This window comes from Parasteatoda tepidariorum, chromosome 8 (genome assembly GCF_043381705.1).
Source record: "Parasteatoda tepidariorum isolate YZ-2023 chromosome 8, CAS_Ptep_4.0, whole genome shotgun sequence".
NCBI lineage: Eukaryota > Metazoa > Arthropoda > Arachnida > Araneae > Theridiidae > Parasteatoda > Parasteatoda tepidariorum.
The window spans coordinates 13,186,989-13,212,490 of NC_092211.1; the positions used below are offsets into that span (position 1 = coordinate 13,186,989).

Genomic DNA, 25,502 nt, shown 5'->3' on the forward strand with positions numbered 1-25,502 from the left:
TATATACATAGAGAGAGAGAGAGATGATAGATAGATATGGTATACTTACTAACAAACAACGTATAGAATTCAGTCGTGATCGGAGGTTTTGTTTTAAACTTGGCGTTCGTATTTTTTAAGAGGAACCTTAGGGTATCTTTAATTAGGGTGGTTCTCCCTGCAAAATGATGGATGGTGCTGTATCTTGGCCACGATAACGTTTGATGGGCCGAAACATTCTCCTCGAATCCCACACTTTTTCTTTTTTTTTTTTGGCCTTTAAAAATGGCCCCTTCGAACCTTGGAATACTACTTCTTTCTTTAAAAAAAAAAAAAAAAATGTTTTTACAGAGTTGGTAAAGTGTAATATGTTTTCTCTTGTTTGACGGATGTGTATAGACTAAGCGTCTAACAAATTTGTTTTAACTTTTAGCCGCGTTCAACTAGTTTTAACAGCAAAAAAGTTTTTTCTTCTTCTTTTTTAAAATTGTTTTTACTTTTGGCATTGATAACTGGTGGAGACGAGATTTTAATTTTGATGCCTTTTAATTGCTACATTTTAACAGCTGTTCGGTAAAGAAAGAAGAAGAAAAAATGAAAAGCTTCAATACATATCTTTTGTCAAATAGTTTTACCAGCAATAGTATTACCAACAATTTAATAATTAATTAAATAATTTATTAGTAAATAAAAAATAGGGCAGTTTTCGGTTGTCATAAATGAACTTCGCAACCTTGTAGGTCTGAACCCAATCTAGAATACGAATAAACTTTTGAATCAAGCATTGAGACAAGCTTCCGTTCGTTTAGAACTTATTGATAAAAGAAACCCTCATTTGCGTTACGTGACGAGATAAGCAGTGAAAAACCTTTCATTTTTTTTCCTAACGATAGTGTGAAACATTTTTTGAATAATTGATTAAAAACTTGCAATTTTTCGACTCCAGAAAAGTTCTTGCTTTCAATCAAAAAACTCTTTGCTCTCTAGTTTTGAAACCTTTGCTCACAATCGTTCGAAATGTGACAATTTGGAATAAATATTACAATTAGTTCGTAGGTAACAAGAAAACAATTTTAGAACTTTTGGTGTAATTAACAAGAAAATAGCAAGTAAAGAGAAGTAACAATAAGAAGTAATAATTTGTGATATGATGAAATAAAAACAAATTTAAAAATCTCAAAGAGTGTATTTATTAAAACCTAAATGCAGTAACGGTGCCACAGAGTGTTTCTGCAGATGAAGGAACATCACGTGGTGTTGAAAAGCATATAGGTTTCAATAAATGCCATATTTACGATTTTTTCATTTTCTTTGATTAATCATTTAGTGTTATTTGTTTAAAAAAAATAGAATTAATCCTGCTTGTGAACAGTTGTTGATAAACTGTGATGAAGGGGATAGAACAATCATCTTAAAAGCAGATGACACAGGTTTGAATCCCGCAGATGGCTTGCTCACATGGATAAATGGGATAAGACTGAGAGTGTGTTCGAGGAGTGTAAAAGAATCATGGTTCGAATCGAGTTTTTTTCTTCTTTTTTTCCATGTTACGCCAAAGCGGAATGCTGGTTTGTTTCATCAAGAAGTGCTCAACGAAAGAGAGTCTGTCCCAATGCTTGATTCAGAAGTAACCTTGTCTTCTGAGTTGAATTCAAATTTACAAGTCATTTTAATGTTGAACATTGATTACTACAAATTTGTTAGAAATCGACTGTTCTAAGTTGATGATGCAAAATAAAATAATTTTTAGAGAAAGACAATGAAATAGTTTGAGGACATTTGCAGCTATCAATTTAAAAATAGCACCTCTCCGGAATTTTTTTCTTGAATTTTTGTTCAAAACCTTTAGCAGTGTTTAATGTTTGACTAAATATCTACTTACAGCTTGCCTTTATTTTAGAAAACAGCTTTTAGAACTCTGTTTGGAAATGTGATTCAAATATAGTGTAATAATGCATAACAAGCCTGAAACACTATGTTGAAAATCTGAAACAACAATACTCTTTAAAAAAAAAAAAGAAGCTTGGAAATTTTAACAATTTATGAGCCTTACTGCTGCATCTGCTTTAAATTGATGTATAAATGGTTTTCTTTCCCTGGTAAAAGTAATTCAATCCATAAGTTACGATTAACAGTTATCTGTTTATCTCAAAATATTTTATGAATGCATTTGATTATTTTATTTTTAACTTATTGCTTTCAAAATACCAATTTTCGTGCTTAGTCATTGTGAAATTCATAACATTTTGTCTCACTTAAACCTCTTAACCAACACATAAACACAAAATGTCGATTCTATTCTTTCTCGACCCTATCTTTCGGCTGTTGTCAAAATCGACGGAGTAGAACTTTTGCCTTTTTTTTATTTTATTTATTCTTTCCTTTATTTTTCCTTTCCACGCTTGGTTCGAGACTCTCCAAGTCAAGGCAATCCAGTTTTTCCATTTACGCCTCAAAGAAAACGATATACTCCCGGGAACTGGCATCACGTTGTCAAGAAGAAAAAATTCCATCGTCCCCACCACCCCTTAAGTACAAGAACAAAAAAAAAAATTCCATGGAAAGATCGAAGGAAACCAAGCTAGAAAAAAAAATATATATATTGGTGAGTAAAAATATGAGGGGCAAAAAAAGGGAAAAAAAGCGGTCTTCGAAACTGAATCGTGGCGGTCACAGCGCATAGATGGCAGGGCATTTATCACCACTAGAGATCGTAAGAACTAAGTGGAAGCTTCAAGTCGGATCATGTCAATAACGAAAGATTCGAAAAGAGTTCTGACTGCCTTCTTCTTTTGCCTTGACTTCTCGATTTATTTTTCTTTGTTCTTTTTTTCCACGCTCCTTAAGGCAATATAAGATAAACTGAAAGCGATATATTATTTAATACTTTTTACTTGCCCTCAGAACTTTTTTATGTCTTGTTTTATGCCTAGGGATTGAGGGAGAGAGCAATTATAAGTTTTTAAAAAAAAAAATTTTTTTTTGGGGTTGTTCTAGTATATAGATTATGTAATATCTCTTAAAATTTAAAGTTGACTAATTTAAAAAAATATATGTCAACACCTTTTTCCTACGGCGCATGATAACAGCTACCATTCTGGATCATGAGTCGTACCAGCGATAAGCCAAGGGTTAAGGAAAACTTTATTTTATGTTAGCACCAAGCTCAACGATCGGGCCGGGATAGCCTGGTTGGTAGGGCACTGGGCCCACGTCCAAGAGTTTCTGGGTTCGATACCCACCGGCCTAAGACTCCCCATGTAGTAATTGGTGACTGATGCACATTAAATCTGTCGAGTCCTACATTTTCCCAAAACAAATCAATGCCTCTGGGGGTACTGATCCAGGAGTTTCCTTGTCTTCTGGATTGGTTCAAAATTACAAGGCTATGGAGTTGAACATTATTAGTCGTAAGCCCAAAATTGGATCGGCTGTCCAACGACGGATATAAAATAAAATAAAACTCAATGATAGGAGCCGCGATGACTCGAGGGATAGAGAGTTCCGGGTTAGAATCCCAGCGATGGCTGGTCCACACGAATTCCGCATCCGGCTTGCACCAACCACAGTGCTGACGTGAAGTATCCTCAATCATAGACGGATCACAGGTTAAAATCCCTTTGTTGTCAGTCTAACCGTGGGAGGTTTTCGTTGTCTTCCTCTCCATGTAATGCAAATGCGGATTAGTTCCATCAAAAAATCCTCCATGAAGGCAAATTTCTCCCAATACTTGATCCAGGAGTTCACTTGTCCTCTGGATTGGGTTCAAAATTTCAAGGCTACGGAGTTGAACATTAGTAGTCGTAAGCCACAAAAATTGGGTCGGCTGTTCAACGACTGTTATAAAATATTAAATAAAACTCAACGTTCACATACGCTTTAAAGATAGTTAATGTATTAACACCCGCAATAAGGAAATTGTAATCCAAAAACGTTAACACCAATCGTGAATTATTGTCGCCTTCGAAGTAGCCACTTAGCTAATGCTAGTGGTCATGGTAGCGCAATGGTTAGAGAATCGGTCTCCAGTCCTCTAAGACTCACCAAGTACATGCGATATACGTGTTCGTAAAATCTGTGATCCTGTGGTCGGTACCATGGGTACAGTGATCAATTTCAAGATAATTTCCTTCCCCTTCAGATCTATGTCTAAATTTAGAAAGTAAATAGAATTTCATGCAAATTTGTGCATATTTTTGAATTAAATTAAACAATTTTAAAGTATATAATTTCTTTCCACTGTTGTTTCTATTCTGTCGATTAAGCCTAATTCATATTTATCTTAACATTTTCTCGGTAATATGTGTATTTTAAAAACTAATTTTATTTTATAAATTTTATGTGTGTATGCGTCCTAAATTAATTATATCGTAAAAATAAGTTTCATGTATTCGAATTAACGTTGTTTTAAAAAGATAACTTTAGCTTTAATTGCTGTATTGTATAACATCGTTTTATATTCTTAAGTATGTGAACCAATGTCTAAATATTTCATTACAATAAAATTTAATCGATTTAGGATTCATCTTAATAGGCAATAAGCATAAGTTACCAAACAGTTCTTCATATTTTAAAAGTGATAAAGAAATATTTTAATAATTTTTGTTAATCTGTACCGAAGAATAACGCTTTGATTCCCGTTTAAAAAAGATATTTTGAAACGAAGAAAAAGTTAGTGTTCAGTTGGGATTTTCTCAAATTAAATGCCGGTCATAATAGCTTAATTTGGTGACCCCAAATATGTTAATTAGCTTAATGCTAATTATTAATTAAGCTACGGAATCAGACTTTCGCTTTCTGAATAAACATACCTTTTTCTTTTTGCGCCAGATTTCAATATTCGAATATCAAAACCTGTGCACTATTTGAAATCCGATAAATATGATTCCGATAATTCAGTCAGGAGAGCCGTCGATATTTTGGGTCCCTTATTGTTAATTTCATATTTTACTATAGCTCGAGGTTATTTGCTATAAATCGAAGAAACAAATTTTGGGACCTAAAATTCTTTTATTTAAAGATAATTCCTTATAAAAATAATTTTTAATAATTTTATATTATATTTATAAATTTTTAGTAAAGATAAGAAAAAATAATAAATTTTAAGACTTACAAATTTTTGCAATATTTTAAACTGTGTAAGTTAAATGACAAAATACAAGTTAACACGTGGAAAAGTGAAAATATTGGTACGGGAAAAGAGAAAATACTGGTAGAAGAACTATTTCAATGTTAGATAATAATCGGGAAGAGTTAATCTATTCTCAACACGAACAATTCACTGTAAGGAAAATTATCACGGCGAAGAAGCAAATTCAATATAAAAATTGCATCCATTAAAAACAATTGGTAGTTATGGATTTTTATTATTCCCGGAAGAAAACTAAAAATTGAAATTTATTGTTACCAGTTTTTACTCCGATCCGCTGCCAAGATGAGACAATCTAGCGTGACCCACCGGTGGGTCACTCCGGCATGAACGTGTTAAAGCGAAAGTGGTAGAATAGGTTTAGAGAAATAAAATTTTTAAAAGTGGCTTTTTTTTAAAAAATTTCATACGTATTCAACGATTTCGTCAGAGTTTTATATTTTGTTATTTAAAATTAAATAGTTTGAAATAGTGTAAAAATTTTTAGACAAGTGAATATTTCTTTAACCCTTATTAAATAAAATGAGCCGCATTGGCTCAGTGATTAAGGCACTGAACTGTCATTCTAAAGTACTGGCGATTGATCGTCAGTGACTGCTTGAAGCCCTCTCAGCTTCAGGTGGATTGGTACCTCCTTGTCTGGGAAGTAAAAACGACATATGCGCATTGCTGACCCCATTGCCACGATCATGTCGTTGGTCACAAAGTTTTGGGGCCTTAACCTTTATATNAATATCACTACTATTTTGATCAATAAAAAAATATATCACAACTATGATAATATGTATAATTAACTATGTTTTAGTTGAATTTATGAACTGTTACAATTGACCCCGTAAGTGGGGACAATTGTAACAAGTGCACGACTGTCAAAAATTGTTAATAACTAATATAATAGCATTTAAAATAAGGTATTTATTTATTTTTTCACGTAGGGGATAATCTACTTTACTCGTCTGTCAATTAATACTAATAATATATTGGATTTTTTGTTAGTTAAAAATAGTTAAGTAAAAAATGTTGCAATTGACCTCACTCTCCCCTGTTCAATTACTTGTAATCATGATTACAAGATAACATAATTTTGATTACAGCTGCAATCGTGATTACAACAATCAAGTATAATCAATTACTTGCAATCGTGATTAATATTTTTTATAATTTTGATTACAGCTGTAATCATGATTACAATAATTGATTACAGTAATTAATTACTTGTAATCTTGATTAAAATTCACCAAAATTTTGATTGCAACTGAAATCGCGATTCCAAGTAATCAAATCAAAAACGATTACGGGTAAGTAATCGTTTACATGGTTATAAGTAATTAAATTATATAATAATTACACGATTACAAGTAATTGATTACTGTAATTGGTTATGTAATCATGAATGCAGTTGTAATCAAAATTACAAATATTTGTAATCATGATTGCGAGTAATTGATTACTGTAATTGAGTATTTTGATCACCATTACAGTTGTAATAAAAATTTGTAATCATGATTACACCATATTAAACTTATTCAATCGAGTTTGACTATATAAACTTAATCGTTGAAATTGCTTGTACAAAGAAAAAAAAATGTGCATAGAAGTTTATTTATAATTGAAATACAGCAGTTAAACTTCACAACTCTTCCTCCCTATAATCAAATCCGAGCAACTTTCTTAACGGATTTCTATATTTTTAATTTATCAAAGAGAAAAAGTTCCAAGAAAAGTAGAAAGAACATAGCCAATTTCAAAAGTCGCCAAGCAAGGGAGTAGTAAATAACAATAAAAAAATAGCCAATTTAAATCTGTTGAACGAGGTTTAATCTCTCGCTATCACGAAGTGCCCCTATAATGAGTATGGGTAGCAGAATTGATTAAATGTGACAGCAGACAATATATCATCTCCCGTTACACAGAAAACAATGAATAAAAAGAAAGAGAATAAAAAAGGCGATGCATTAATGAGGAATTGCGCCACGAAATACCAGATAATGTCGCCAAGGCAAGAAAATTTTCAGCCTATATTTCCAAGATGTTCAATCGATTTTAAAGGGTGCAAAAAAAGAAAGAAAAGGTTACAAGCGGTTATTTCAGGTGGATGTATTATAAGTCTTTAACAGTTGATGTATTAGCTTCTCAGAACGTGATTCTTCAAAATTCTGATATTGGGATTTAAAAAGCTTTGCTGTTTTCACCTTTTTTTGGGGAAAGTCAAGTCTTGCGCAAGTAAATGAAAGAAAATCAATTGTCTGAGATAGTTTATCTCTTTACAAATCTACTAAGCGGTTAGTTGGTTAGAGCTTGATGTATGTGCTGTAAGTAAAGCTAACGCCAAAAAAAAAGAAGAAAAAAAGTACTCTGAATAACTTTTGATTTAATAATTGAATTTTCGCGTATTAAGAGGGGATCATAAGAGCGTTCTATAAATATGCATTAGATATTTTAAGTAATAAAATCGGACACAAAAACGTAATTTTTGAATATGAATGTGTTCCTCCCTTTCTCCACAAATTCGAATATTTTAAATTTTTAAATATGTTATTGAGAGTCGATATCGGGAAAATATGATCCAAATAAGAGGACAGTCCAAAATATTAGATGTAATATTTTTTCACCATAATTCTTAAGTTCGGTAATAAATAAATTTTTGCACATGGTTAATTATAAATATGGTATTCGCTTATACTTGCACAATATATTTTTTAAACCTATTTATTATATTATTTTTATATTTTTTTATTATATTATTTTTATTTTATCACTTTTATTAAATTATTTTTATTATATTATTTTTATTATATTATTTTTGTTAGATTATTTTTACTATTTAATTCAGTAATGCTGCGAAAAGTTTGATATTTTAAGATATACAAATTTTTCGAATTTTTATTTTAAATTTTACACAAAATGTATAGAAAATAAAAGGTATGCTTTGTGAGAAAAATACGTTTTCGTCTATTTCCTTAGCTTAAAATCATGTTTGCCCTAGTTAACTCGCACATTTAATCTATGCAACTTCAGCCATCAAAATTTCATGGAATTATTTTAAATATCTAACGATTAGATCAAAAGTTATTCAAAGTATTTAATTTTTTTTATTTATTTATTATTTTTTGCAACATTAATTTTTTTTTTAAATTCAACAGTCAGATTAAAAAAAAAAATATTTTGTTTTTTAAGACAGTTTTTATGTACGTTTATCAAAAACTTTCGAATAAATAATTATACCGAACGTTTAATAAATGTGTTCACATTTGCCCCAAAAGAAAGGCAAGGTGTTTTAAACGGCGGATGTAGGCGTGAAAATAACATAAAAATAATTTCGACAGATATATTTATATCTATTCTACTACTTTAATATAGTCAATTCGATACCATCGATTTAAATAAATATCTCTGACATTTAATATTTATTTTATCAATTTTTTGCATTATTTATTTTTTGCATCAAATGTTACATTGTTAGAATTTTCATTTTAGAATTACTGTAAAATAACCAGCAGCAATCTGCCCTTTCAAGTAAACGTAAAAATACGGTTAGGAACATTTATTTACGTTTACGGGTTTGAAACCTTTTATAAATTATATGATTAAACAAATTATGAATACCAAACTATTGGGTTATGTAACAATTTATAGGTACCATGGTTTCAGAACTATAAAAATGAAATTTAACTAGATAACTGGACGTAGGAATATGTTTTGTTCAGCTTTTTGCTAATCAAGTTTAGTTGTGGTTGAGCTGTGTTTTGTCAAGTGACAGTGGAACGTGGTTTAATTAGTTTATCTGGTTGTGCCACCTATCGTGAGAGATGGGACGTACCAGACTTTTTTAGTTTAAGCAGATTTGTGGAGAGGATGCCCCATGCGTCTAAAAATTTAAAAAAAGTTTTAAATTTATTTATTTATAATTTATTTATTAATGTAAAAATTTATTCATTAATGTAAAAATGTATTTATTAATGTAAAAAATTATTCATTAATGTAAAAATGTATTTGTTAGTGTAAAAATGCATTTATTAATGTAAAAATACATTTATTCATGTAAAAACTTATTTATTCATGCAAAAATTTATTTATCAATGCAAAAGTGTATTTATTAATGTAAAAATTTATTTATTTATAATCTCTTCGATCATTCAATCATAACTTACACTATAACTTACATCTCATAATATTCATATTTAAAGCAAAAACATTTACATAAAGTGTGATTTGATACATAAAATCAATTCAAACTTTTAAACATTGAATTTATTTATAATCTCTTCGATCAATCAATCATAACTTCCATTATAATTTACATCTCATAATATTCATATTTAAAGCAAAAACATTTACATAAAGTGCGATTTGATACATAAAATCAATTCGAACTTTTAAACATTGAATTGATTTATAAACGTATCGGATTTAACGTTTCAAAGTTTGAATTTGGATAGTAAAATGTTTAATTTGCTAACTTTCGAAATGATTTGCAATTTACTTTGATTTTTTATAAATAGATTTAAATAATTCAATTCAGTCATAAATAACTCTAAGATTAATAAGAATTTATCTTAGAGTTACAGAAATTTTTATTGGATTTCTTCTAATTGTATTTAATACAGCAATTTAATTGTGAATTATTAAATGACAAGCTGAATAACCGCGCTTCTTTCGGGATGAATAAAATTAAGTAAATAAATAAACGATAAATTAATGCTGAACACTGAATTAGTACACAGAACTGGAAGGCAAATAACGACTGAAATAATTTCGATTATTTTTTTATTTATCGCTCGTCCCGGTGACTTTACATTATTAAATTAAGCAAAGCGCGTGTTTTGTAGTTCATCACATCAGAATAGATGTTAACTAAATTAAGCATCACTTGAGTTATGGCAAAACAAAGGCGAAATTTTAAAATCTAATAGAATTCTTATCAGACCTTGATAAGGACTCTATTTGACTTTTACCAATAGACTATTTAAAATATTCATAAGAAGTATTGGAAAAAAAAGTTCTTTTAATTCCAATTCATCAAAATATTCCACTCCCTATCTTGCTACCTACGGTATCTTGGTATCTACGTATTCTTTGGCCAAGCTCCCTATCTTTGCTACCTCTGGAAATATATTTTCTGAAACTACGAAAATCCTTTGTAGAATTCTTATTAAAGCTGCGCCAATTACTATAATGCGTTAATACCAATATTAATTAAGCGTCATCATTATGGTGATTTTTTACGGCTCCCCAAAACGAATAAGTAACTTTTCATTATTAACTTTAATTTTTAGTACGAAGGCTATTTTTTTTTTTGTTTCAGTTAATACATATTATCAACATTAATTAAACATCATAGAAGCCAATCTGACTAATAGAAGCCAATAGTATCGCGATTATTCACGGTTGCTCTAAACGAACCTTTACTGCAAAAATTTTGCTTTTTAGTTCATTGCTTATTATTTTTTATTTCATTATGAATTTATTACATAAAGTGCTAAAACATCGTTAGCCTTAATAATAGTATGGTGACTATTGACGTTTCTCCTAAAAAAATTAGTAGGGGAGAGTGGGGTCAATTGTAACAGGGTGCGATTGTAACAGAGCAAAAATTTCGAGTGTCGGGTTCTAGATTTGGTTGGCAACCACCCTGCTGGCAACCATTTTTATGTACTTTTGAAAGAGTTACAACACAAAAGATATTTTCACGCTACGTAAGTACTTTTTTTGGTATTAGAATATTATATTGTAACAAAGTAATTTTGTTTAAACAAACAAAAATTATTAACCGAATATGTAAGTGGACACCTTAATTAACATTTTGAAAAAAAAAAGATTAGTTTTGTTAATTAANGTAACCATTTATAGGTACCATGGTTTCAGAACTATAAAAATGAAATTTAACTAGATAACTGGACGTAGGAATATGTTTTGTTCAGCTTTTTGCTAATCAAGTTTAGTTGTGGTTGAGCTGTGTTTTGTCAAGTGACAGTGGAACGTGGTTTAATTAGTTTATCTGGTTGTGCCACCTATCGTGAGTGATGGGACGTACCAGACTTTTTTAGTTTAAGCAGATTTGTGGAGAGGATGCCCCATGCGTCTAAAAATTTAAAAAAAGTTTTAAATTTATTTATTTATAATTTATTTATTAATGTAAAAATTTATTCATTAATGTAAAAATGTATTTATTAATGTAAAAAATTATTCATTAATGTAAAAATGTATTTGTTAGTGTAAAAATGCATTTATTAATGTAAAAATACATTTATTCATGTAAAAACTTATTTATTCATGCAAAAATTTATTTATCAATGCAAAAGTGTATTTATTAATGTAAAAATTTATTTATTTATAATCTCTTCGATCATTCAATCATAACTTCCACTATAACTTCCACTATAACTTACATCTCATAATATTCATATTTAAAGCAAAAACATTTACATAAAGTGTGATTTGATACATAAAATCAATTCAAACTTTTAAACATTGAATTTATTTATAATCTATATATCTATCTATATCTACATATCTATATTTTTATACATATAATCTATATATAATCTAATTATCTATATTTTTATACATAAAGATAATTAGATTTACTAACAGGGAATTCGCTAGCTTCAGAAAAGATGTAACGAATAAAATGTTAAAAACTACGTATTCGTAATTAGCATTTAAACATTTAGCATTAGCATTTCTTTTAAATACTTGCAGTGTCTACTGTTAATTTTGTGTAAATTTTATAAACTATGAAAAAATTACAAGAAAATAAAAATACTTTTAATTGACGAATATAAATAAATATTTGTTTAATTCTTTTCTGCAATTTATTACAAAAATAAAATTTATATTTGTATAAAATTTTAATTATAATTCATTCTTCTGTCATAATGATTAAAATGCAATGTCATAACGCAATTTTTAAATTTTGAAATCTAAATTGACTTTGTTTAAATATTTCATTTTTTAATCTGAAAGACAACTGTGATATAAAAACAGCAATAAGCTCTATATTTTGTCCAAAAAAAAATTTACATTAAGCATTTCCTAAAAGTAATTGCGAAATAAAATTTTTAAAATATGTTACAACATTAACTTTGGGGAATTTTAGTAAATGTCTCAAAATGAAAAGTCATCAACTTTAAAATCAAATTTCAATTGAGATTAAAGCAATCATCTAAAATGCTTATTTTAATGTCATGTTAATTTAAATATTATGTTTTAAATTCATCATAAATTTAAAACATAAATAATGAAAACTCAGTCCCTATGTGAACGCATCTGAATTGAATATTTTGCTTTGAAGTAATGTATCCAACTGACAACTTGTAAACAAACTAAATGATAAATTGTTTATTTTCGACCCTAGATGGCGTAGCAGTCCTGACCACTCACTTTTGACAACTCCTTCTCAATCCTGCTTGTGGGCCGGCCCTCTGCAATGTCACGTCCTACCCTTCCATCATGATCCTGCTTAGCCAATGACAAATCGTTTCGGTGACGTATCACTTTTACGCTTTGTTTACTATCGAGCTTTGCTGGCTTAACTGCAGCTCTAAATCATTTTAAGAGATTATTTTTTAAATATTATTACTATTTTTAACTACAAATTCTTCTGAAAACAGAAATAAATGGTTGTTTACTTATTTTGGTCTATTTATTGGTGACCTGTCACTCAAGGAATAAATTAATCATTATTTTGCTCTTTTCTGAAATAAGATATGATAAATGATGTTGGTACTGCCATCTATGAATGGTTTAAAAAACTAATAGCTCTCTAAGTCTAATTTTTATTTCTGATAGAACAGTTTATAAACTGGGTTTCTGAAAAAATTATTTTATTTTCACAGATGATCAGTTCTAAAAATTTTTGTAAATAGAATAAATCCAACGATAGATTTTAAAATATGAAAACTGAGGGTATAGGCTAAAATTATTTGTTATTGAGATTGAAAAAAATTAGTGTGTAAAACTTAGTTCAAGCCAGGTTTCAATTAAAATTATATTGAAAATTTTTGTATTAATTTTGTGAATTTTCATACATCAAAGAATGAAAAAAATAAAAGTTGTATTTGATCGAATAAAAAAATGATAAATTTAAGTGAAAACAATTTTTAATTCTATTTGAGTTCTAAAAATTTAGTTTGTAAGAAGAATTAATTAAACTTGGATTCTCATTTAAATTTTATCATAGTTTGTATAGCGTGTTCCTATCATAATTTAATAGAAAAACTGCACTAGTTTGATTCACTAAGTACAATTTATGTCATATATTTTGTGTTTATAAATTTTAATTTCAATTATAAATTTTATGTTATTATATATTGTTAATTATATTATAATACTAATTAACGATTAATAATATTAATATATTTAAGTTATTGCTAAATTATATAATGTTAATTTTATTATAAATTCTGTTAATTATAAATTTTGTAGGAATCAAAATAAGTCGTATAAATGGCTTTCGTTTTTTCTCTTTAAAAACATAAATATGTTTTGAGAGAAAATATTTCTTTATAACTTATTAAAAGTCGTTATAAATTATTAAAAGTCATTTATAAATTATTAAAATATCTTTTACATTCTTTTATAACAAAATATTTTTCAGCTCTTGAGCTACAATGATGTTTTTTTACAAAATACTTTTTAAATGCAGTTAAATAAATTCTTTTCAAATACAGAATTTTCTATAATAAATTCATTTAATTCTGAATATTTAATGTATTTTAGATTGAACGGGTGGTATGAAAATTAATAATATTCCTTATTTATCGTCAAGTAATATGCGCAGAGTATCAAAAATTAGGTCAAAAAAGTATGCAAATTTGTGGTTAAAAATGAACCGGGGGAAACACGAAAACATTATCGAAATCTACAGAATTGGTCGAGATGAAAAACACCGAAACCAGTTTGGTTGCCTAAGAATATTTGGTGGTTATTGCAAACTTTTCCAATTTTTCTCGGTTTCCTTCTGCAATCCAACAGATTTTGATGAATTCAGTTTCGTTTTCTTCGGAAGTAATTTCCCAGAATTTAAAAAAGAAGATATTAAAGGTGATCATTACGGAACAACATAATATAACTTTTTTCACGTTTTCAACTGTATCTTCAGATTTAAACAAATTTTGAAAATATTTTTATTTTCGTTCGTTTCGTTATCTACGTTTCGTTTCAGAAATTACTTAATTAAATTTAAAATTTTGTAAAGTTAAATTCTCTGCTTTTGATTATTTTTCTAATTCTTTCTCAAATTTTATTATTATTTGTCAGCTATCATTTTAAGTATTTCGCTCGAATAACATTCTACAATAAAATACATAATTTTGTGAAAAATTAAAAAAACTAGCTTACTCTGATTAAAATAGCGTATATTTTAGTTCTTCTACTTTTTTATTTATTTATTGAATATTTGAAAATAAATTATGCTAAAGAAATTACAGTTTAAAAAATATTATGAAACAGGAAATGGAGCCGCTATGGGTAAGGGGATTGAACATTCGCCTCCCTTTGAGGTGAGCAAGGTTCAAATCTCAGCGTTGGCTGGTTGAATTTTGCTCAGTGTTGCGAATTCTTGACTCGCACCGACCACAGCACTGAAGTAAAATATCCTCTGTGGTAGACGGGTCATGGCTTAGATATCCCTTACCAACTGGCTAACCATAAATATTTTCGTAGTTTTCCTCTCACTGTAAAGCAACTGCGGGGAAATTCCAACAAAAAGTCTTCCATGGAGACTAGTTTGTAGTAATGATTGCTCTAGGACTTCCTTTATCAACAGGGTTAGGTTCAAAATGACAAGCTACGGTGTTGAACATTGATATTCGTTAACTCAGAATTAACTCGGCTGTTCAACGCAGATTATAAACTAGAATAAAGCATGAAATTGAGCGTTTAGGAAGTGAAAAAAAGTAAGTTATTTAATTTGACGCTTGGGGCATTTATTTCCCAGGGTCACAAATAAATTTTCTACTTTTATCAGTGGAAATAATTGTTTAGTAGGTAAAAATATAACATAATGATGCAAGTGCATTTTTTTATATTAATTCATTTTTTTATGAATATGATTTCAATTATAAACAGCTTGTAAATAAGGCAGTTTGAGCAGAAAGAAATAATTTTAATTTGTAAAATTATCAGTCAATAAAGTTTGTTTTCATTTATTTTATTTTAATTTGTACTGAGCTGATTAAAATGTGAATTAAAATATCAACTTTCCTTGCAAATATTTTTTTAATTATCTAACTTTTCAAACAAATTCAACTTCGTTAATACATAGAATATAATTTTTACGTTCTATTCCAGAAACTGTTGACTTTAGATTTTTTGCATTTTTGAATGTTGATTCAGTTTATAGCAAAAAGTTACTTTGCTGTGATATTATCAAGCACATTATTAATTAACTTTTCTAACAAATTCAACTTCTTTAATATTTACAATAATTTTAACTATCTATTCCAGAAACTGTTAACTGTCTCTTATTTTGCATATTGGAATGTTGATTCAGTTTATAGCAAACTTTGAAATAGAAAAAATAAATAGTTACCTTGCTGTGATGTTATCAAGCACATATAATGGTAAGTAAAGATTTTTTTTAAATGCATTTTAAAACCATACCACTCAGTAAAATTTATTTGTTCATTTTGGGAAATGAAATTTTTGATTTTAATAAAAATTTATGTGAAAATTTGTCGCAACCCTATTAGAAGTGTAGTGTGAACCACATTAATGTGCCATAAAAAAAATATCATAGCAATATAGTTTACCTGTTGAAACTTTTGCGGCAACCTGGCACAAATCGTACAAATTTGCTGCTGATATTAGGATTTAATTTGCAATAATATTTCAACAATCTGAAGAGAAAATGAAACAAATTGAACTATTCCATTATTTTAACATTGCATAAATGCAGTAAAATTGAACCATTTTATCTTTCTATTCCATTGGCATCATTATTTTAGCAATGTAGGCGACAGTAAATTTGAACCTTTAACCGATTTTACTTCCAACAATATTTTAATAGGTTCAAAATGCAGTAATCAACTGGACAATGGTACAACTTGAAACAATATTTTAACGGTGCATATATGAAGTCAATATTAATCATATAATGATTCAATTTGCATCAGTATTTTAGCAATGTATTAAAGTAATAAATTCGAACCGATAGCAGCAGGTTTAATTCGTAATGCATATTTTAATGTATTCCAAATATATAATGGCCGCAATATTTTAACATGGTTAAAAATGCGGCAATACGATAGAATGATAAAATGATTTAAATTGTAGCACCATGATTAACCGTGTCTAAAGCAGTAACTTAGAATAATTGTTCAGTAATTTTAAATAATAATTGTTCTGTAATAGAATAGAAAGAATAATTGTTTAGTAATAGAATAGAAAGAATAATTGTTCAGTAGTAGAATAGAAAGAATAATTGTTTAATAATTTTAATATTATATAAATGCAGTAAATTTAAAAATAGCATCAATGAAACAATATAATGGTTAAATTTACAACAGTATGTTTAGTAATTTTGAAAAATGTCCTGATTATATTGATATAATTGAACGATATTTTATTCGTATGGAACGATCAAATTTGAAGGTAAATTTTGGTTCCAAATACTTAAAATTATCAGTCAATTTAAAGGTTTTATTTATATGTTCCTTCAGTTTTATAAAATGCATTAAAAAAAATTTCAAATTTTTTCTTGTTATCATCACTGAAAATGCATAAAATATTTATGCTAAGAATGCTAAGTGCACAAAATGAATCTTTACCTTAAAAGAAAACTTCTTTTTAAATTCTAATACCTAATTCAGTTTTGGATCACAATATCATTAAAATTTGTAGCAGTTTAAGTAAAGTTGGTATTAGAACCATTTTTAGGTGCAATACAATTCGCTTTCTTGAACTCTAATAGATAAATAGATTATAGGTTTGGTTGAACCATAATACTGTCATGCAATTTGTAACTATACTTCTCTTAAAAGGTGACAAAGAAAGTCCGAATTACTCTTTCGTATTGGCAACAAGGAACTGAAATATCAAGCATGTGACCTGTCATTAACATGGCGACAAATCTTACATGCTCACAAGTTTCTGAATGAAAATTCTTTTCTCGCGTGGAATGAACGTAGAAGCAAACTGAGCTATAAGTTGGGAAGAATTGAAAGGTTAAAAGTGAATAGTTTATATGAATGGAATTATGATTTAATTCAATATTATATTTCAATTATACTTAGAGAGAGAGATTAATAATAATAATAATAATAATAGCTTTACAACGATAACTCAAAGTTCTGAAATTTATAATTGTGTTTTCAACAAACTTTTGAGTCTTGAATTGTACTTTGCAAGAAATTTTAGAAACTAATTTTGACTTGACAAAAATGTTTTCGAAAAATATCAGAGAACTTAATTTAATATCACTTTTGCGATCAATTGAGAAAAATTTATTTTATTTTCAAAAGTAGGAAACTGAATCTAATTGACACCGATTCAGTTTCTGAGCGTAGTGGAGCTACCACAATAGCTATTAAATTCCAATTCACTAGTACATGAGAGTAGTACATGCTAAGACGATTCTATCAGAAAGTGCCTTTTGAAAGATGACGCTTGACATTTTATTTTATTTTATAACCGTAGTTGAACAGTCGACTCAAGAATTTTTTGGGTTTACGACTACTAACGTTCAACTCCGTTACCTTGTAATTTTGAGCCCAATCCAGAAGACAAGGGAACTCCTGGATCAAGTATTGGGGGAAATTTTCCTTCGTATAGGACTTTTTATGGAACTAACCCATATTTTCGTTACATGGAGAGGAAAACCATGAGAGCCTGTCACGGTCAGCCTGACGGGAAAGGGACTCTAACCCATGATCCGTCTACCACTGAGGATATTTCATGCCAGCACTGTGGTCAGTGCAAGCCATATGCTGATTCGTATTGACCAGCCATCCTGGGATTCGAACCCGGTTCACTTTATTGGAAGGCGAACGCTATATCCCCTGAGCCATCGCGGCCCAAGAAATTATGTTTTTAAAAAATAATTTTTTTTTTGTGCAATGTGCAGCTTTTACCGCAAAAATGCCAAATATATAAAAATCTCAATTTATAATTTTTTGCAGCTTACGTTAATTTTTCTATTGTACGGCGGAATATTGTCACACATTTGATTCATAATATTGTGCATATTAAGCCATATTCTTTGGAGCAATGGTAGCATCATAGGGTTACCATTTATATTTTTCAACTTACTTAGGTATTTGCAAATTTTCAACAATATGCATTTTTCAGCATGTGCTTAAATTTTTTATAAACGTACAATTTGTTAGTTATAGTTGACAAAAATAGGATTTAAATTCGAAAATTATAGATGAATAAAATTTGAACCATGACTCACAATTTGTTAATTTTTAAATAAAAAAAAAATGTTTTTTTATATTTTTAAAAATTAAAAAAAAATTTTTTTTTTTTTGTCATTGTAACCGCAAAATTAATTTAAGATTTTTTTTCTTTTTATTAAAGCTGTTTCACAATACCTTAAGTGGATAAAATTTAAGTGGAAAATTTAAGTGGAGCCACAGAATTATCACAATCCAATGATGTGATTTTACATAAGAAAGTGATAAATCGCAGAATTATCACGTTACAATTTTGGGCAAACAATAGTTTTCAAACGCATAAATGATATCATGCAAAAACTATTAAACAATACTCTTTTAACTTCTTTGACCATATGAAGATAAAATTGGGGATAACCATGTATGTAAGAGTGATAAATTACAGAACTTTTACGTTTCAATTGTGATCAAATGACATTTTGCTAAGACTCAAACGTTATTTTTAAGGAAATATTTTAATAAATGATACCATTATTTTGTTCTTTCTTGGTCCTCTGATTGTGAAATAGGGGATTAAAATGCTTGGAAGGATAAAGGGCGAAAATGATATAGGGATAAATCACAAAATTATCACCTTAGATCAAAAGACAAAGACTGGATCAAAATTATCACCTTCGTTTGACTATCATCGAACAATATTTTTGAAGAACGCAAATTGTGTTTCTTTTTTAAACTATTAAATGGTGCTCTTTTTATCGATCGGAAGATTAAATTGGGGATAATAAGAAACTTTTAAATCAAATATTAATAAATCGTAAAATTATTACGGTTCACGTGTCACGGTTAACATCATTCATCATCATATTATGTCGCGGTTATCATATTATGTCACGGTATCACGGTTATCACGGTTCACGGTTTACGAAAATTATTAAATGCTGCACTTTTTTTTAACATTTTTGACAAATTTTACAAAATTTTGAATGAGAAATTGATAATTACGGAATTATCGTATTCTAATGTTGTTTAACGACATATTTCAGACATTAATAAAGTATACATTTGTTTGTATTTCTTTATTTATTCAAAGATAAAATTGGAGATAATAATAAAATTTCGAATGAAAAGTATAAAGTGGGGCAGAAAGAAAGTGTTTTTTGTCTATTAATTCGCAAAATTGTTATTTTTTCCCCTCTTTTAAATGTATGAATGAAATCAAAATTTTACTTCAAGATACAGATTATTTATTGGTTAATTTAAATGAAATCCAAACAAATTTAATTCGAATAAAATATATTCTAGATTTTTAAGACAGAAAAAGAAAATTTGGAAACCAAATCGTAGGGTTATTTTTATTCAAACTGACATCGGTTTCACTTTTAGCTTTCAGAATCCCAAACGATTTTTATCATGTTGACGAAATCCTTCATCCCCTTCAATCATCACACAATCTGTCGACTATTAATCAAGTTGCCAGATCCGAAAAGGCTTTTATTTAGCAGAGCTCCAGATTCCATCCATTCCGCGTTGCACAGAAACAAGTTCTAGAACTTAGCGTTTTGGAACAAAAGAATAGAAATATCGATTAGCATATTGTGAAATCCCTCCTTTCCTCGGGCGGGCAGATTTCGAGAGTGACGAGGGACGGACGCCCGATGGTAACCATGGCAACGCAACATGTCTTCAGGGGAGATTTTGTCGTCTTTTACATACATCATAGTATTGGTGGAGGAACTTTTTTCCCTTATCCTTTTTATTTTTCTCGTTTTTTTATTTTCGCTATCAACAGAAGCATTGTGAATGGGAAATGAGGGGAATCCTGAAGAAGTTTTTTGGGGGAAAAAAGAACTTACCAGAAAGATTCAATTTATTGGAGATCGGCTTAAATATTTGAATTTTAAATGGAATTAAATTTTTCAATTGCTCTATGTTTCGGAAAGAAAAGTACATATGTATGAGAAAAGTTTTATGGACATTTTTCGTTAAATTCTTATTTTTCCTTGCAGAGATTATGCTTTGATTTTTTTTTCTTGTTTAAAATTTATTTTGTTTACATAACTTGCGTTTAGTGTATTGGTCTGTTTAAGAATTATTATAAAGCCTTAGTGGAATCCTAGCGGTAAGAAAAAAGTTGGAAAAAGTTATGAGTTAGAAGTAAGACTTCGTCTTAATTATATTACTGAACTATTACGGGTTAAACGTAACACAAGAAGTATATAATCAATAAATCGTTTTTAATTAAAAGTAAGCAAATTTTTTTTAGCTTCCCTTCAATTTTGAAACATCGAGTGTAAACTGTATTTATGTTTTCAGAAACACGTTTTAAAACTGGAACTAAAAATAGGAAGTCACTGAATTAGATAGTTTTCAAAATTCCACTTCAGTGTTGTCCCCTCAAGTTGATTTTGCCTTTGCTTACCTGACTTAATTACTTAAAGGTACGCAATTGTCAAAGATCACGCAATAAACTTTCAGTGAAACTTTGTTTTGATAACATCACTTATAAAACATCACTGACGTGAATACTTGAGGTAAAAAAATAAATTAATAAATAAATAAATAAAGAAAAAAAAACAAAATCGTCTCAAGTTTAATTTCCAATATTGCCCATTGTTAAGCCGAGGAGAAAAAAATCCTTTCTCCAACGTCCCTCCCGAACGGATTAATTATTTATTTTTGATCAAGTTTTGGCCTCTTGCTGAAATTGCCTCTTGATTTTATATTTTTTATTTTATAAACAGCGGTGAACAGCCGACTCAATTCTGAGTTTACGACCATCCTGGAAGACTTTTTGTTGGAACTAACCTGCATTTGAAATCATGAAAACCTGCCATGGTTAGCCCGACGGCAAGAGGATTCTAACCCATGAACCGTCTACCACTGAGAATATCTTACGTCAGCACTGTGGTTGGTGAGTTCCGGGAAAAGAATTCGTATCAACCAGTCAACACTGGTATTCGAAACTGGGATACCTAATTGGGAGGCAAATGCTCTATCTTCTGATCCACCGAGGCTCTCTTGTATTATTATAGAAGTAATTTAACATTATTTTTTTTTATGCAGCATTTCTTTTTCCCAGCTTGTATTCCTCATTGGTTAGCTTACGAGCACAGTTCTAGCCGAATTATGAAGCTAATTTGATTTTTTTTTTTCATTTCAAATTTATGATGACATTTGTTATTTATAAAAGCCTTGCATTATTTTTAACTGACTCGTCAATATATTTTTGGAGAATATCTAATTTCCAACAGAATTGGAATGTATTAAAATAAGGTTTATAAGATTAAGGCAATTTTTCTTCTGTAATGTACTGAATAAAGTTTGTTCATTATTTTGTTGTAGAAAATAGAAGTAAAAAATGTTAATGAATAAGCATGTAGGATTCAGTATAAATATAAAGTAAAGACTGTATAAGTAAAAACATAATGAACTGATGCTACGATGAATTAAAAGCAACACGAGGTACTAACAAATTTTAAAATAGTCATAACTGTATGTTATTATAAATAAATTTACTAAAAAACTTATTTGTTAATTTATATATTTTAACCATGTGCAAATCCATTCCGGCAAATCCGTGTCTAAAAACCAGTGAAAAACGGGAAATTCATGTTTCCTTCTCTCTCTCTCTCTCTTTTAATTAAATAAATGTTAATTTTCTAAAATCATAAAAACTGTATAATTAAATATCAACCTTTTTAATTATAAACTTCTTTAAATTATCCAGTATAATATTACTTTGCGCACATCCATTTTCGGGCCAATCATTGGTAACTAACAAATCAAACGCGCTTCAGTACTGCTGCAGTAAGAACGCGCTATAGAACAAAATTCTTCTATTTACGCTTTTAGCTCAATTTGCGCTTCTGTTTTCGTATTTCGTAATTTGGCTTTCTAATGCAAAAATATATTAATTTCATTTGAATTCGCTACTTGCTTTATAGATTTCGTTTTGTGTTTGGTTCTTCTTTTTCTGTTTTTTTTTTTTTTTTTTTTTTTTTTTTTTTTTTTTTTTTTTTTTTTTTTTACGTGATGTTTATTACTTAATGTTTTCTATTTTCTTTTTAAAACAATTTTTTTTTTAGTGCTACTCATTGTGTTGTTAAATTTTGCTTCTGCTGTATTGATACAATATTCGAAAGCACTCTTTTTTGCGGATAAATTCGTATGAGCTGATGAATAGATTATATCTTTTTGGCCTGGATTTTAATTGAATTTTAAATTTTTTTTAAACTTTTATTATTATTATGTTATTTTACTTTAATAATTATCTTCTTCTCTTTTCATTATTCTGTAATTTTTTCCTTTATTATATCCATTTCCATATTTTTTCCATTATGTTTTCTCATTATTTTGAATTCCAAAGGCATAACATTGCATTATATATTATTGAACAAGGCTTCAGAGGACGCCACAGCAAATACCTTTTCTTTTTTTCTTTTCTTTTTCTTCTTTTTTTTTATTCTGACGTATTTTGTATATCAATTGATTTAACATAACTCTTCCTAATTTTAACTTTTAACTTTTTATTAAATTTTCATTTGATTTTAATTTTAACTTTAATTTAAACTTTTTTTTACTTAATTTTATCATGATAACACCTTCAAAGTAAGTTTTTTGAAATTTTTTATAAAAATATTTAATTTAATTATGTTTTACTTGAGGCAGTTTTTCGAAGGCTCCGTTGTCATATGAAATGATTCTCTTCTGCGAATAACATGTTATTTTCATAACTGCTGTGACTTTGCAACACTTATCCGTGCATGTTTGGTCAAATTTGAGCCAGCGCTTTTTATTCTTATTCTGAAAATGGCGCAAAATGAATCACAGAAGAGAAGCTTTTGTGGTCTAATTTTTTAACATTTAAACATTTACTCCAATGTTGCATTACTTGAGCTCAGAAATATTTGTAAGAACTGAGAAACTTTGTAAGTTCTTTGTCCGTTGTAAAGACAAAATAATTCTTCGCGTTCAGATGGTATACATAGTTTAAAATTAAAGCTTTGCTTCAAGTGAAAGGAACTTAAACTGTGGCTTTTTTATTTTCCTTGGTTAGAGAGCTACGAAAAACCATTCCAGAACTGAGTTTATTATGAAATTTTGTTTGCAATGAAAAAAAAATGCAGACAAATAAAAATATTGAAATTTATGTAAAGAAGAGAGGATTTTTTTAAAAATCAAACCAGGAAAAACAACTTTAGTAAAAAGGACTTATTTCTCATTCTTTCCTCTTTCAATTTGACTAGTGAATTGAGCTAAGCTTTAAAATAGTTTAGCTAAGCTTTGGTGCACGTAGGGTTAAAATACATTTTTAACCAAAAATTGAAACTTTATGTCTTACACGAAATAAACTTTCTCTTTCTGCTGAATGTTAAAAAAAAAAAAGGAACGTTGGTTGTTTAAAAGATCGTTTTAAACTTTTGTGCTGGGAAGACGAGAGATGTTTTAGTCACAAAATCACCAATGTCTTGTTGTACGCGTTGACAGATAATTATCACGAAAATAAATTGACGTTCGGGGTTTATATCGCAGAAATAGAAAAGATTTTTCTGATTTCTATAAGGCATCGAGCACTTTAGAGGACACTACAAAACGAGAGAAATTTTATACGACGCATCCTATTTTTCTTATATTAGTTATTTAAAATTTAGAGAAAAGTAAAAGTAAATTCAGATAAAGCTAGACTATACCATGGCGTTTCAAATATTGAATTTTATTACCAAAATGGAAACAAATTATGGCAGAATAAGCAGTCGATAATTTATTCTGGTATAAATTGTTTACAAATCGATAGTTTGAAGATGGGAAATATTATAATTTAAAACTTCAATCTAGATTCCCTTTTTTTTTTAAATTTAAATTGCTAAGCAACTGAAACAGAATTAGTAATGAAACAATTTCTCAGAGTGTCCTATTAAAGATTGTTTAAATTTAACTATGTGCAACTACTGTTTCTTCGTCACACGTTTCTCTTTTAACTTGAACTTATCTATGTGTATTTCATTAACTGCTGCTTATGTGTATTATTTAATCTCACATTTATTTTGCGGTTCGAACTTAACTATGTGTATTCCAATAATTAATACTTCTATGCATCATTTAGTTTCTGATAAGCTTTTTCAGTTAAAACTTAACTATGCGTATTACAATAATAGCTGTTTCTTTGTTATGTTTTAGTTACACATTTCACTTTTAGTTTGAACTTAACTTTGTATATTCCAATAACTGCTACTCCTGTGTATTGTTTAACTCAAATTTCTCTTAGGTTTGAAATTAACTAAGGGTATTCCAATAATTGCTACTTCTGTGTCTCACATAGCTCTTACAGTTAAAACTATTATAATAATTGTTATACAATAATATAGTATATGCTATATTATAATACTCAATCACTATTACAATAATGTAGATTATTACAATCATAACTGTTTCTTTGTTGTGTTTTAGTCACGCAATTCGCTTTTAGTTTGAACTTCACCATGTGTATTCCAATAATTGCTACTTCTGTGTAGCATTTAGTGTCCCTCACAGCTCTGATAGTTGAAACTTAATTATGCTTATTATAATAATTGCTGTTTCTTTGTCATTATTTAGTTTCACAGTTTCACATCACATATCTTTCATAGTTTTAACTTTACTATGTGTATAATATCATGTACCTTTTTATGCGATAAATAGCTTGTAATGTTCAAAATTAACTATTTGTTTACACCTTATTATTTTCTTGAGTCTTACATGGTTTGTAATAAATTATCAATATTAAGTGGTTTATAACTTTTCTTATAATTCTGTAACTATGTCGAATCTCTAACTATGAATATTTCTTGAAAGTGTTCCAATAATAAGTTGTATTTTTTTTCATATTAATTAATTTTGCTTTTTATTTGTCTTAAAATATTGATTTGTCGCAACATGTCAGTATCAACATTGGAGAAAGATCATCCATTCAGAACGGCGTTGAACCATTAAATTCGGTTTAATTATAATAATAATAATAATAATAATGATAATAATATAATATAATAATAATAATATAA

General features: G+C 28.6%; 1 long non-coding RNA gene across 1 annotated transcript in view; it reads left to right on the plus strand.

The window, feature by feature from the left end:
• Positions 1-25,502, plus strand: part of LOC107455688 (uncharacterized) — a 102,935-nt gene that overhangs the window by 69,240 nt on the left and 8,193 nt on the right. Inside the window, exons 2-3 of the long non-coding RNA XR_001585617.3 lie at positions 12,486-12,613; positions 15,578-15,693. This is a non-coding gene — a long non-coding RNA (uncharacterized lncRNA). The remainder of the gene's footprint in view (positions 1-12,485; positions 12,614-15,577; positions 15,694-25,502) is intronic.